Genomic DNA, 16,284 nt, shown 5'->3' on the forward strand with positions numbered 1-16,284 from the left:
GGCTAGAACCATGAAGTAAGATGTCATGATTTTATAGGCATGTATATAGGGCACAGATTATAAAGTGTGATTATAAAATATTGACACTGATTTTGTATGGAATTTATAGAATTAAATTCACTACATTAGCAGTACTTGTACTGTCATTTCAGTTGCCCTTCAAAGCTGACACTTAATGAACAGTTGTATTTCTAAACAGATGAAGGAAGTCTAGAGAAAGAGAGCATGAAACAGAATAATTTCATTGTATTCAGAATTTTATTCACTAGTTAGGCAAAGCTTTTCTGCGAATGTAGGAGTTAATAAGTTATGTAAATGACAGTACTTTTCCTTAGGCTAATATTAAAATTTAAATCTACATTCCAAGAGCACACTAGGTGCTAAAAGGCAGCTAACATTGCTGGATTATTTGGGGAGGCGTTGGTAGGGGGGATGGGGGGGAGTGGGAGGAAGCTAATGAAGAAAAAAAGAAATAGTTCAAGATTTAAACATAACCACACCATCTACAGGAATACAGTTCAATGTACACTGAATATACAAAAATTAGGATTTATATTAAGAACCTAAAGTGTTGGTTGAAGAACAAATTTGAGTGATATTGCAGGTAGGATCAACTTTCCTTTTTCTTACGAAAGAAATGAGATCAATTATGTGAATGGCGGAGTAATTGGGGCAAATAGACCAAAGAAGGAATTCTAGGGAAGAGCTACATGTTGGGAAAAGGCACAGATGAGGATGGAAGGATACGGAATAAATTTTCCTAGGGATGGCTGAATAAATCTTCATGGGGATGGAAGGGATTTTTTTTTTAATCAAGAAGATAAAACGCACAGCGATATAAGAATCTTTTGGTTTTTTAACGTTAAAGTCATTAGAAATCCGCTTGAAGAAGTGGCCCTTTTGACAGTGATAATTCAAATGAGGGGGGGGGGCACCATGTCCAAGAATATGCAATAATGAAGTACATACCATAGGAGCATACCTTTAGAACTGAAAAGACCCTAATCCAATGGCACCGTTGAGACCTGAATCCAAGGCCGGTGACACCAAAGCCAGTGGTTTTGCCTATCACACAATTAACGCCTATCCTCAATCATCCCGGATCTCAGGCAGTGCCTGTACTCAAACTACAGTGGAAAGAATTTGGTTTAGACATCTGTAGGACCATCCTCTTCACTCCTAAGAGTGTGATATAGGAGCTTCACATTATCGAAAAGGATTAAAATCCCCTGTTCTGAACACTACGAATAGCTATCAAGCTGGGGGGGGGGGGGGGAACCCGACAACAGTATTAGATGAAACAACAGGATTAAAACAAAATCTAATATTTAAGGGGCCAACTGTACAAGTACGTCTCCCTCCCATAAATCTAGGTTTTTCTGCTCGTTTCACTACCTAACATGGCACGAATCTCTAGTTAGAAACATACAAAAAGATGCTACCTGACTTAGGACAGGAGTCAATAATCAAAAAAGGGGGCCTGTGGGGAGGAGAAGAGATCAGGGGACTTTTCTTGGACGTCAGCTTGGGGGCGGGGGGGATTAACAGATTCTTCACCGCAGCCCCCAACCAAGTATACATAGCGACTGCTCCTTCGTTTACCACGAACAGCAACTGTCCCGGGGCCAAAGGCCATTCCCAAGTAGAATGGCTGGTGGAAGGGTGGAAGAAAGGAGGCCTCCAGAAGCAGTACAGGCTCAGCATCCACCTTTTCGACCATCTTCTCCCGATGTGTTCCACTCTCTCATTCCTGTCCGAAGAATTCCAACCAACCTCCAGCCCACGTCAAGCGGCCTCCGTTCGCGCTCTTTATTGACGCCAACGCCCAGATCTCGCGAGAACCCAGTCCCCTCGCCCGGGGCAGTCCTGGGCGAAATCTCACGCAATCTCAGCTGAAGCAAGAGGCTGGGGAAGGGGGCGGGGCGCTGGGCCGGAGCGGGGTGGGGCCGAAGCTCTGTGTGGGGAGGGGGGGTACGGTGGCGGCGGGACCTGTTGATCGCAGGTAGCGCCAGGCTGGCCCGGGGGCTCCCTTGGGCGCTGGGGTAGCCGCGCATGCTCGCTAGCTGTACTACAGGGCTGGTCGCGGAGCGGCGGTGACCCACCGGCTCCTCCTCGGGATCCGCAGCGGCGGGGCGAGCGGCGGCGGTGGAGATGTGAGGGACCCCGGGGGCGGGATGGTGCTGACCCGGGGGAGGGCCGTATTCTTCGACTGGGACGACGAGCTCCTCCACACGACTGGGGGTGGGAACCGCCGACCCGAGCTAGAGGTAATTGCTCCCCAACTGTCGCCACTGCCCGCGTCTGTCCCCTCCTCCCTGTCTCCCTCCAGGTTTGGAGGGAAGCACACCCCCCGCCCCGCATTGCCACCCCCCCCCCGCCTTCCTTTTCTCCCTCATTCCTGGGACCGGGCTGGAGCCGCCGCCCCGCGGGCCAAGCCCAGTGCCCGAGCGACCTGGCTGAAGGTCGGTGCGGACGGTCGGGCATCCAAGCTCCGAGGGGCCGAGCCCGCCTTGGGCAGTGCCCGCTGGTCCCGGCGCTGCTCACCTGGTCCTCCCGGGGGCCTCTGTACCCTTGCTCCGCCCCCCCCACCCCCACCCCGGCTCCATCCCCCGTTCTCGGTCTTGTTCCCCTTCTTTTCCTGCCCTCCTCCTCCCTCTCCTCCGTCCTATCTGCCTTTCTGTAGCATGTGTCTGGTTTGTGGTTTGTTTGGGGGGGGGGGGAGTGGTCTCTAAAATTTGGTCAGTTTCGTTACCCCTTAATTCCTTGGGTTTCCTTACTTTGTTACTTTCCTCTTACTGTTTTCGTCTCTGTTCTCTCGTTTTCACTCACTTCTCTATCCAGCAAGATTCCTTACTCCTTTCTTCCCCTTCCTCCCTTCCACTCCCCCCCCCACCCCCCAGGCCTTTTGCTGTCTATTCACTGTGTCTTCCTCGCTCGGTTTTTTCATCACTTTTTAAAAACTGCTTGAACATCACTTTATACTGTATTTTTTTTTTTGTCCTCCTTACCTTCAAGGGTCTGTATTCCTTTAACAGCCCTTCACGTACGTCTTAGTACCTCACTTACCTGTGTTGGAGCTGGTCCTTCTCCCAACCCCCAATTCTAAGCACTTTCTCGTCCCTTATATCTTAGCTCTTCTGTCTTCTATCTAGACCCCTCCTCAGCTTCCTTTTCTTAGCCTTGTTTGTCAGTTTTCTTTTGTGCAGTTGTTTTTCTTCTCTTTGTTTTCTTCCTCTCCATCATGTCCTTCACAGGCATTTTTTCCCTCTCTTTCTGCATCCTCTGTGCTTGGTACAGTGGCTAAATAAGCACTTAATAAATACTTCTTGACTTGACTATATTCCCTCTAGGCTTTCCGCCTTAATCCCTTTTCCTTGTTCTGTTGCAAATTGTTGACCTCTCCCCCTCCCCAATTATTATTCGCTACTTGTTGGAATGGTCTCTTAACGGCGGAAGTAATTAATGTACCATATTAAATATATGACTAATATTTAAGGAGTATACTTATTTGGTATACCAGTAACTAACAAATTATGGTTGGGTAAAGGTTGACCTATCCCCACCTCCAAAAAATGCATTCCAAAACTATTATGAAGTAATTTTTTTGTTCTTGATGAGGAGGAAATGTTCAGTATTTTAGCTGCTGTTTAATGATCCACAATGATCATTATGGATCCAGAATTCATTTTGTAAAATCCATTGTTGACTGTAATTTGACATATTGTACATTTTGAACATTTGTTTTTTCAATTTTTTTTTTTGGCGGGGTAATGAGGATTAAGTGACTTGCCCAGGGTCACACAACTAAGTGTCAAGTAAGTGTCTACAGTCAAATTTGAACTCAGGTCCTCCCAAATCCAAGGCCAGTGCTTTATCCACTTGGACACCTAGCTGCCCCTTCAATTAATCTTAAAAAGTATTCTCACTTTCCTGAGGATCAGCAAATATATGTAGTTCCCATTAAGTGTAAATGTCTTTGCTCCTTGAAGAAGACTGAAGTTTGGGTAGTCAGAAAATATATGTAAATATTTCTGAGTTCATTAAATTAGAGGTAGTACAATACAACCTTTGAGCTTCTTTTGTTTCACTCGTAGATTTTTGTTGTATGTTTGCATTCTAAACTTTTTATTAAAAAACATCCTCCAGTATAAACAAAAAGTAGAATACCTAATTTTTGAAGCAATTTATATAGCTTGGAGTTTTTGTTTTGTTGATTTTTCTCTGTAGTTTGATTATTTCAAGTTCGTCTTTAAGTAATTTAGAGCCACTTGCTACCTTTGGTCAAGTGTTTATTATTAGGCCTGAAGACTAGCTGTATCACTACACATTTCATATGGTAGGTTTAAGTATTCTACAAACACCATTTTCTTCCTCAAAATACCTGTGTAAAGTAGAAATTAAATTCTTTTGTTCCTATTTTACAGAGAGAAAACCAAGGACTGAAAGGTTGGTTCCTTATAGAGAGAGACAAAATGAATCAGAAGCATAACTGGAAATAAATTGAGAACACACAACTTCCAAACCATTGTCATTAAATAAAACAGCTTAGAAAAACTAGCTGCTACTTTGTGTTGTAGGGAACCCCTGAATTTTCTAGGTTTTACTTAATGTTGGGCTTTTTTGAGTTCACATATTTAAACTGCTGCTCCAGAAAGAAGCCAGTTCCTCTCTTAAAAAGGCATAGCCATCTTTACTTTTAAATATGCATCAAATCATGTGCTTATGTTTCTTTTGTTGACACTTTAGTGAGCAACCCCAGTAATCTGTAGAGATTACAGTGGAATGACATAGTGTAGCTGGCACAAAACTAGTCAAGAGATTTGAATTGTAATGACTTATATAACTTTGTAGAAGCCACTTAATATCTCTGTGCTTCTGTCTGACTACCTGTAAAATGCAGATAGTAATGGTTGCCACTCACTAATCTCATAGCACTTTGTGAAGGTTAACCAGTTTACTGTATTTAATGTATTTATAGACAAAAAGTACTTTAATAGTTTAGAATTCTTAAACTAGCAGTTAGGTTCCTCAAGTGGCATGTAGCCCAAGGTAGACTATAGCTATTCATTTTTTTTTTCAGGGCAATGAGGGTTAAGTGACTTGCCCAGGATCACACAGCTAGTAAGGGTCAAGTGTCTTAGACCGGATTCGAACTCAGGTCCTCCTGAATCCAGGGCCGGTGATCTATCCACTGTTCCACCTAGGTACCCCCCCTTCATTTTTTATTCAGACATCAAAAATATTTAACATAATTCTGAAAGCACTTGTATATTTTCAGATAGTGTTCTTTCTGCTGATAAGATTATATTGGATTAATACATTATACATGATTATTAACCAGGCACTGTGACATTCAGAATTTAGATATATGCACCTTTTATCCTCCAGGAGTTTACATACAGTAGACATAGTTTCTTATACTGCACATTTTAACTTTTGACTTTTTCCCCCCTTTTTGCTGAATGTAGACTGTTTGAGGGACAGGGAAATGAGATATGAGAAATATGAGGTTAAGTGAAAATGGAAAGTAAGTTCTTCCCCTGGTTCTACTAGTTAGGACAGGCTACTTGAAAATTAAGTATTTAGGTGAGTTTTTTTAGTTTGTTTTTAAGGGGGTGGCAGCATGTGGATAGAATTGAAATGGTAGGTATTTTGTTTTGATAGTGACAATTCAGGGCAGAGCATGGAAGGAAAAAAGCAAGTGTCGATGAGAAAAATTTTTGATGATTCCATTGCTTTGGTACATTATAAAATATAAGTTGTTAGGCATACTGGGAATTATTTTGTAATGTAAAAAGGTGGGGCTGTTCCACAATACTTGTCAATTATAAAAACAAAATGGGACTGGGAATGGTGCAGGTTCTAAACTTTGAACCTATGCTATACTTATTAATAAGCAACAAGCTTTTTTAAAATCCATTTTTGGAGTCTTTTTTTCCTTTCAGCACAGGCATATTTGCCTAGAAATATTAACATCATTGAAACAGATACTGGATTTCTACTTTAGATATTGTGCTCTTATTTCTTAATATAATCCATTTATTTTGATTGATGTCATAATTAAGTAGGGAGACATTTTGAATAACTTGTAAGGCATGTATTGTCTTTCATGGATTGAGATTATACATTGTGAGAGACTACCTATATTCTGTATTCTCTTCTGAATTATGTGTCAATATGGAAGTATAAACCTGACAGTATTCTGGAACACCTCTATCTGCATCCCAAGAAATAGCTCACTCAGTTGTACAGGTAATTTATTTCTTTCATTGAAATTTCCTTTAAGTTGTTTTTTGGTTTTTTAAGATTCACCTGTCCCTTTTGTAATTGTTTTTATGCTGTGGTATCTGTGACACCTGCCCTCTGTAATCTTCACAAGTTGCCAGTAAGTCATAGACTTCAATTAGAAGTACTGCTGACTGTAAACATCTCAGCGTAATCTACGCCCCAAGGTCAAAGCTTTAAATATAAGCTTGCCAATTCTATATTGGCAAAGGCAACTTTAAATCTGGCAAGACTATACTTTGCTCTGCCATCACTGTTGTCTCAGGAGCAGGGAATGAGAAGTTTCCAAACCACCCTGTTGCTTAACCACCATTGACTCCAAGAGAGTCAATACTGGGCATTTAGTGTGCTTAGTTGAATAAGAAACAGGCATAATTGTTCTCTTTTTCTAAGATTGTCAGTGATACCTATACAGTAAATTAATAGCAGAATTTTCAGTCCCTTGAACCAGCAATACATTTAATACAAGATCATAATTTAATGATATGCTTTTAAAAAATATCATAAAGTTAGCATAAGATCCCCTATATTAAGTCTAGAAGTATTTTGAGTGAAAATACCCTTTTTGTAAATATTATTCAAGAGCTTAAGTAAGTGAAAGAAACTAGGAAAATCATGATTACTCAAATAGTAACATTTTTCTGGGATTGGAATTTTCAAAATATGGATTATGATGTTCCAGGTGTGAGGCAGTGTAGCCTACCCCATACTGTGTGACTCCGGGCAAGGCACTTAACCTCTCAGTGCCCATGACAACTCTCTTGAAGATCATACATTGCTTATCTGCCTTGTTAGAGGGAAGGTCTATACTAGAAGTTCTCTACAGTAATGAAATCCAAGGTCTGGACCCCCCAAAAAATTTAGGGCATTGTTTTTGAACTGTTTGACACCATTGTGACCATATGAAAGAAATATTTTTATTATGCGTTAAGATCTCAGTGTAGTATTTTAGATTTTAGTATTTCTGTAAAACCTATTCCCTCTAAGATGCTTGAAACAGCTAATCTTGACTTGCTATAAAGGTCAGGCATCTACTCAATACCTTCAAGATAACACTACTTACATACAACAACATTCTGGATTTTAATACAAGATACCTTGTTTTATGCAATACATGTTCCTGAAAAATTTTGCTTAAACTAATTTTTATAAATTGGATCCTTCCCTCCTCCCTTTTCATTTCAAAGATGGTTTTTCTTAACTGTCAGATTTTTTTAAAAAAAAAGTTTCTCTAGCTATTACCTAAGACTTCACATTCAAGCAGTAAATGATCTGTAAATGTACTCAGGGACTGTATTTAAAGCAATTCCTAAGATTTACTTCAATACAATAGACTATGTAGTTTCATTGATTTGGCTACTCCTTCCACCACAGAAATCACAGGTGGTCCTTGCCTTAGTAGACATTCAGTTACCTTGGACAAAAAAAAGGTACCTCACTTTCAGAAAGAGATGGTCTTCTCTCAATTTGTTGGTCCTCAGATGTAGATACACAATCCCTTCCACTTCTTGTGCTCTGCTGACATAACCTTTAAGAACTCAGGGTTACCTCCATGCCAAGATGAGCCATTAAAGCAAGACTTTAGAAAGCAATAAGATTTATTTAATACTTATGGGAAGAACAAGATTTGTGGATTTCCTTTTTCCATGTTACTACTACAAGTAGATAGCCTAAAGTAACATCATTTTCATCTTAGGAAAAAAGAAAACTGGAATACCCCACCTAAAATGTCCTTAATTGGTTTCAGGAAAACATGCGATTAGGTGAAATAATATTATAGGCAACAATTATTTTGAGAGAAATTATACAATTATTGAAATGTTATTTCTGATTTCAGAAGCATTAATGACATTTGCCTTTTGAAGGACTATAACCATTTAAATCCAAATTTAAGGAAAATGAGGTTAATTAGAAATTGATTTTAAAATTTTGTTGTCCCTTTTACTGGATTATGCTTGAAGATTTTTAAACCAAGGAATCATGTTAATTACATGAAGAATACCAACCACTTAACAAGTGCAATGGCCATTTAAATATTTGATTAAATGGTAATTTGGGGTAATTTTTGCTTTTATTCTTTTTTAAAGATATATTAGTGAAGAATTTTATTATTCTAAATGTCATAAATATGACTTTTTGAAAGCATATAAAGTATATGCTTTTAATATTTCAGTCTAACAATTCAGTACTACATTTATTGCATTCTAATTCTGTGCAAGGCACTGGGTAAACTAAACAATGGTTTGGGACATTCAAATATTTTGCCTTTATTCTTACTAGAATCCAAGGTTTGGGATTGTGTCCTCTTCTCTCTCCCCTTCCACACCTCTGATTGAAAATCTCACTTCTTTATTATCTCTGAATATACCTTATCAATTTGGTAATTCCTTGGTAGAGCCTCATTAGGCACAAGGAAATCTCTGCATTAAAAGAAAGTTTTATTGCAAACCTTTAAAATGAAACTTGTCAGCCATTATTGCTCTTCTCATTCTTTTTATATACTTTTCCTCATATAAAGGGAATTATATTTAAAATCTATTTTCTTCAGAGGTACTTCTATAGTTATAAATACTTTGGAGAGCATAGTGATAGATAAATTGGGAACCTAATATAGCCAAATCATTCCAAAGGATTCAGGCTTAGGAGGTCAGTATCAGACAAGATTTAACATTTCTGTAGTTTCTTCCTCATCTTCTCCAAAACTGAAGTTCCTTGTGGCCTATATTTTTACTCACCCCTCCCCCATCATCCCTGCTTGAATACACTAATATGCTGTCATGGTTCTGCCTATGTCTTTCTTCCCTGCTCCTTAGTTGGTAATGACATGGCCTCAACATCCTTCCTCCCCAGAATTATTCTTCAGGTTGCGGTTTGGTGGGATGCTGTTAAAGGAAGGTCTCTACCAATTCTGTGACATGTCCATTATATACAGGCTCTCATTTCATCTCCTTAGGAATGATATATTCTTTCTGTGATTTTCATTTATAACTACCATTAGTGATTTAGAATTTAGAAGATGTAGTTTGGGATTGATTTGAGTCACTTAAAAGAAAGACTGAAGATGTATGTATGTAAGCTAACATTTGCATAGAGCTTTAAGTTTTGCAAAGTGCTTTTCATACAATATCTCATTTGAGCTTCCCAAAAACCCTTTAACATAGATACTGTGTGTATGATTTATCCCCATTTTTCAGATGAGAGAACTGAGACTTAAGAGAGGTTGTGACTTACCCATGATTATATAGGTGGAAAAGTATTTTCCAGTCAGTCAGGTGGAAACTTGAACCCAGGTCTTTCTAATTGCAGTTCCAGGATTCTATATGCTATATCAGGCTGCCTTTCAGCATGGAAACAAAATAGGATGATAATCCCAGCCAAAAGGCCTGTCTCAATTTGTTAATGATTATTTAGGTTCCTGATATTGAAAACAATAAATAGATTCACCTTCAAATCTCAAAAGCATTCATTAGGACTCTTCCCCGCCCCACCAAAATACCTATGGATAGGCTTACAACACAGCAACAAATATTCAGTTTTATTAAGCATCTACTGTGTGCCCTCAGGCACTGTGCAAATATTGGGGATATAAATATTTTTTAAAAGGTCAGTCCCTCAAAGAGCATGATTATAGTCTAATGGGGGGGGGAGACAAATCACAAAAGAAATCTCAAAATTGAGTGGGGAAGAGGAGGAAAAGGTACCTAACAGTGACATGATGGACAAGTCAGTCAGAAAAGTCGCAAAATAGTGTGTGGTAAGGTAGAAATATGGCAGAATTTTAGTTCTTCCTCCACCCTATTTTGTTTAACAAATAGCACTATGAATTTTCAAGGAAGGAAGAGAGGGGTGTCATGAATCTTCCCCTCCTTTTTTCTTTTTTTTTTTCTCATTTCATTTTCTAAGAATTACCACAACTGGTATAAGTCACTGTGAGTAGATTTGGTTGACTGAAATTGGGGCTGTTGGGCTTAAATTGAACAGCCTATATGGGTGCATCTTCTCTGCTTTGACTGTGTTAAACATATCTTGATAATCCTGGTATCGGAGTAGGGTCAGTCAGTCAGTGAACATTTATTAACTGTCTGTATACAGTATGCCAGGCACTTTGCTAAGAACTGGGGATCAAAAAGGAACCAAAAAAACCCAGCCTCCACCCTTAAGGGGCTCACAATCTAATTGAAGAGACAAGTAAACAAATATACTAAGGATAAATAGGAAATAATTAACAGAGGAAAAGCACTAGAATTAAGAGGGGTTGGGAGAAGCATCTTGTAGAAGATAGGATTTTAGCTGGGACTTAAAGAAAGCCAGGAAAATCAGTAGGCAGAGAAAATGATTGGAGTTGAGAGATGGAATGTCTTGTTCATGGAATTTTGAGGAGGACAGAATCCCTAGGTTGAAGAGTTCATGGCAGGAAACGAGGTGTTAGAACACTGGAAAGGTAGGAGGAGGCTAGGTTATGAAGGCTTTAAATACAAAAGAGAGGATTTTGTATTTCATCTTGGAAGTGATAGGAAACCACAAGAGTTTATTGTTGGGGGGGAGGGGGTGATGACATGGTTGAACCTACACTTTAGGAAAATCTCTTTAGTGACAAATGGAGGAAGGATTGGAATGAGTGGAGACTCCAAGGCAGGCAGACCCACCAGCAGGCTACTGCATCAGTCCAGGGGTGAGGTGATGAAGTGCATGTAGGTGGTAGTGGTTTTAGAGGAGAGGTATTTAAGAGGCGTTGCAGTGGGGGCAGCTAGGTGGCACAGTGGATAAAGTACCATACCAGCCCTGGTTCAGGAGGACCTGAGTTCAAATGCTGCCTAACACACTTGACACTTAGTAGCTGTGTGACCCTGGGCAAGTCACTTAACCCTCATCAGGGATATTCCTTGTCAAATTCTGATTGAGGATTCACAAGGACCTAATAAAATCTACTACAATCATTTAAGTTTCCAAGAAATTGGTATAACTTTGATATGTCACTTTGTTGTGGTGGTTCTGTTTCCTCATATGTCAAAATGAAAGGGTTTAGATGATCCTTTAAAGTTGCTTTCAGATATAAATTTTATGACATTAAGATCTCATCACATTCTCAAATAAGGAACTTTCTTTTTCCATGAGGTATATAGGGAGTATTCTAGTCTGTTGGCATTCCCTATCTTTTGCGGTTGTTATTACTGGGTAAAGAAAGTTGTCTGGATCTGGGGAGCTATTTGACTAGTCCCAGGGTAAGGCAGACTGGGAGTAAATCAGGGAGATCCAAACTTACAGTGTTTAGAGATGTTTGTTTATTTTTTTTTTGTATATACCCTTATGCTATAAGATTTCAAAAACAAGTAAGGAAATACTGAAAAAAGTAGTCATAATGCAGAATATCAGCTTTTCATTTTCTGTCCCCTCGCTTTTTTTTTTTTTTTTGGCCTATGTTGACTTTATTTGAGTTGTTGAAGTTGTGTATATTATTTTGGCTTTACTTTCTTTACAAAGCAGCACTTCATATAATTTGTCTCATGTTTTCTCTGAATTAGTCACAATATTGTGATGGGGTAATATGTATTCCATTATATCCACACAACCATTTTTAAGTACATATTTTGTTTCTAGCTTTTTGTTATTGTGAATAATGCTTCTATGAACATTTTTGTATGAATGGATTTGTTGTTGTTGTTGTTCTCACTAACTTCCTTTGGGTTATGTCCTGGTAGTGGGATCTCAGTGCCAAAGGGTTTGAACAGTTTCACAACTTGTGTACTCTTCACGCTTTTCCTCTTCTTGCTGTCTATAATTATATTTTGTCTCTCCCTTTTAGATTGCAAGCTCCTTGAGGGCACGGACCATTTTGCTGTTGTCTTTATATTTCTAACATTTACCTCAATGCCTGATTCATAATAGGTGCTTAATAAATTAATTTTGATAGATTCTTTCCCACCCTGCATATCCATTCAGTTTTCAAGTCTTATTAATTCTATCTACACACCGTTGGTCTTCTTCATTCCCAACAAGCCACCATACTATTTCAGTCCCTCATCACCTATTGCAGTAACCTCCTAATTTGTTTGCCTACCTCAAGTTTACCCTCTCCCGAGTCTATCATTGATCAGACCATGTCACTCCCTTGTCTACACAGTAAACTCCAGTGACTCCCTGTTACCTCTAATATAAAATATAAACTCCTCTGTTTGGCTTTTAAAGCCCTTCACAACCTGGCTCCAGTCTACCTTTCCAACCTCATACATACATCACTTCCCTTCATGCACTCTATGATCCAGTCAAACTGGCCTAGTTATTTCTTAAACACAATATTCCATCTGCTCTCTTATGGGCTGTTCTCCATGCTTAGAATGTATTCTTCCCTCACCTTTGCCTCTTAGAATCCTAGTTTCCTTCAGAGCTCCATTCAGACACCTCCTATATGAGACCTTGATTGAGTTCTAGTTTTAGTGCCTCCCCCTACAAAATTCCATATTGTATATATATTGATTTTGTATAAACTTAAATGTGTACATCTCTCTTCCTTATAGAATGTAAGCTCGCTGAGAGAAAGGGCTGTTTGATTTGTTTCCTTTGTATCCCCAGTGCCTAACACAGTATCTGGCACATAATAAATGCTTGTTGATTAATTGATTGATTGTCCCTACTTATTTCACCAATTCCTTTTCTGTTCCATTTTATCTTCCTCAAGCACTTACACACATCCCTACATCATTTGTTTTTATTTTTAAAATTTCAGTCTCCCATGTGTGTGCACATGTGTTTGTATTCTTACATTTGTAGAGTAAGAGGGAAAACAGATTTGAAAAGAATGAAATGATTTAGCAAGGTTTACATGCTAGAGTAAAAGACATAGTAAAAAAAAAGTTTAGAGAAGACTCAGAAATTTTTGAAGACCCTTTTATTTGTATGTGTCTGTATATTAAACTATATATACACGTATACCCACATATGCACATATATACATAAAGGACTTTTAATTCCAAAATGTTTGCATATGTATTATACCATTTTATCTTTAAAGCATTTTCTTTTATACAGTTGTTACCAGGAATTACTTTAGAACCTGTGAACTCATTAATATAGGTATTTACTCAGCCAAAGCAAATCTCAGCTTATCTGTGCCTTCTCATCTTGTGTGATTCTTATCCTTATTATTCCTTATATCCTCCACAGTTTGCTGGAAGCCACTTCTAGGTCTATATTTTATGGTAAATAGTGACACACTTAGACAGTCCATTCGTTATCCATTTCTCTTACCACATGACCAACCCATTTCTTTTTCAAATCTTAATTTCCTTATGACTTCCTTTGTATAAATTAATAATTAGAAATATGCTACGGTATGTTTACAGTCACTGTTCTTTTTCTATTACCTTTGTATCACCTTTCACAATGATTCCTTGGAGATTATGGTATTCTCAAATATGTAACTAATACAGCATTGCCAGGAGAATATTTGTTTTTTAAAAATGGGTCTTTGCTCCAGTAAATAGCCTAAGATAATTAAAAGTGCAGTGCCACTTCCCAGAGACACTCCAACACACTCCATTCCTCCTATACAATTCTAGACTCAATTCACTGTTAACAGTAGTTCCTGTCACAGGAATGGACTGTCTATCTAAATGCACGTCACAATCTGGACAAGAGACATTATCTGTTTGGCAAATCTCTTTTATAATCATGAAAGAGTCCATGTGATATTTTGGGGCTGGTTGTTACAGTCAGTATTATTACCCACTAAATATAGAATAAGGAGGACTTCATCATTTATAGGGAATTCTTCTTCCATTTGGATCTTCCATAAGATATTCTTCGTGAAAGTGTTAAATACTTGTTGAGCATACATCTTTCTGTTTTGTACTTGATGTTAATAATCAAAGTTGCTTAACTTTGTGGTTACATTTACCTATAATGGGAGTTTTAAATTTTTAACAGTGTTTTATTTTTTCCAATTCCTTATGAAGACAATTTTTAATATTCATTTTAAAATGTTTTGAGTTCCAAATTTTCTCCTTCCCCTCTCCCTAAAACAGAAAGCAATTTGATACAGATTATATATGGGTAATCACGTAAAACATATTTCCTTATCAGTCATGTTGTAAGAGAAGAAACAGACCAAAAGGAAAACACACACATAAAAAGTGAAAATAATATGCTTCAATCTGCATTCTACATAAGATCTTTCTCTGGATGTGGATAGCATTTTCCATTGTGAGTCCTTGGGAATTGTCTTGGATCATTGTATTGCTGAGAAGAGCTAAGTTATTCACAGCTGATCATTGCAGAATTTTACTGTGTACAATATTTTCCTGGTTCTGCTCACTACACTTAACATCAGTTCATGTGTTTCCAGGTTTTTCTGAAATCTGCCTGCTTGTCATTTTTTATAGCACAATAATATTCCATTACAACTTGTTCAGCTATTCTCCAAATGATGGTTATCACCTCGATTTCCATTTCTTTGCCACCACAAAAAGAGCTGCTATAAATATTTTTGTACACATTGGTCCTTTTCTCTTTTTTAATGATCTCTTTGGCTTACGAACCTAGTAGTAGTATTGCTGGATCAAAGGGTATGCACAGTTTGATTGCCCTTTGGGCATAGTTTGTGGTTACATTTCTCAAGGAATCTTATGTGATCTTAATGTATGCATAGAAGTTTCCTTATTGAAGGAGATTCTTTAATGCTATATTTCATTTCTGAGTTAAATGCTTCAACAAATAGTATACGCAGATATTTGTTTTCTCTATACCTTTAATCAACTGTGTAATTGTAAAGATTGAACTTAAGAGAATCATTTGTGAAAGCTCATCTGTCTCCTTACACTTCTATTAAAGATTCTTTTAGTCATCTGTAGATGCTTCTCATACTTTATACAAATTCAGAAGTCATTATATGGGTAGGTAGCTATTGATGATTTTTCAGTTGTCTTAGATATTACTGTTATCCATGACCTTTTTTAAACTGTATCTTTCCTAAGATAATTTTAGAAAATGATTTATCAATACTTTGAACATTATGGTTCTCCTACATGATTTCTGAGCATGTAGTTGGTGTGATTTAGCTACTTGTGTCAACTTCATCTTATGATAAGATCATAGATTTAAAGGTGGAAGGGACCTTAGAGATTATTGAGACCAAGTACCTCATTTTATACATGAGGAAACTGAGGTCCAAAGAGGTTAAGAAATTTGCCCAGGGTTACATAACTTTGGAAACTGATTTAAGATTCAAATATACTTCTTTTCCAATGATAATGAAAACAAATCATTAAATACACATCAATGGATCTGTTCCATTTTCTATTTATTTGTTCTTCCAATTTTACTTAATTTGGGGGATAATATGGATTGGTTCTCTCACTACTCTTTCTGTAAACTTTTTGCTTTTGCTCCTTTATAAGGCAATACTATTTATAATCTTCCACTATCCTCCTCCTTAAGATTTTACAAACAATATTATAATCTAAACCACTGTTGTTCTTGGATTCTACTTCGCACTACATCATAAGGAATGTTTGCTGGCTGAGGCAGTTTACGGGCTCTTTTGGCCTCCTTGCTATGGTGTCTGTTTTATACCAAATAAACCTGCAAAAAATGGTGATAATCAAATTCAGTATATCTTTTCCCATTTACCATTTTGCAGCATTATTATCTTGTTTGAATAGATCAGGTTAAAACTATTGTTAGTGTTTCAGTGTCTTCTTATCTTTATTCTTTTAATTTGGTATTGATTTTTTTTTTTACTTTCTATCTAGTTGATGGGCTGACTTCAAGGAAACGCTGATTGAGATGTTACTTCTACATCAATAGACAGTCATTTCCTGTCTTTTAAGGTATAGCTAGTGTCGGGGCAGCTAGGTGGCTCAGTGGATAAAGCACCAGCCCTGGATCCAGGAGGACCTGAGTTCAAATCTGGCCTCAGACACTTGACACATACTAGCTGTGTGACCCTGGGCAAGTCACTTAACCCTCATTGCCGTGCCAAAAAAAAAAAAAGATATAGCTAGT

At 38.0% G+C, this 16,284-nt stretch overlaps 1 protein-coding gene across 6 annotated transcripts in view; it reads left to right on the forward strand.

Annotated features, from left to right (window-relative positions):
• Positions 1-1,971: 1,971 nt before the first annotated feature.
• Positions 1,972-16,284, forward strand: part of FAM135A (family with sequence similarity 135 member A) — a 126,655-nt gene continuing 112,342 nt past the window's right edge. For all 6 annotated transcript variants that reach the window (XR_006356396.1, XM_044004246.1, XM_044004249.1 and 3 more), the window contains exon 1: positions 1,972-2,267. The gene's annotated coding sequence lies outside the window, so the exon portion shown is untranslated. The remainder of the gene's footprint in view (positions 2,268-16,284) is intronic.

The sequence above is a fragment of the Dromiciops gliroides genome, chromosome 4 (assembly GCF_019393635.1).
Source record: "Dromiciops gliroides isolate mDroGli1 chromosome 4, mDroGli1.pri, whole genome shotgun sequence".
NCBI lineage: Eukaryota > Metazoa > Chordata > Mammalia > Microbiotheria > Microbiotheriidae > Dromiciops > Dromiciops gliroides.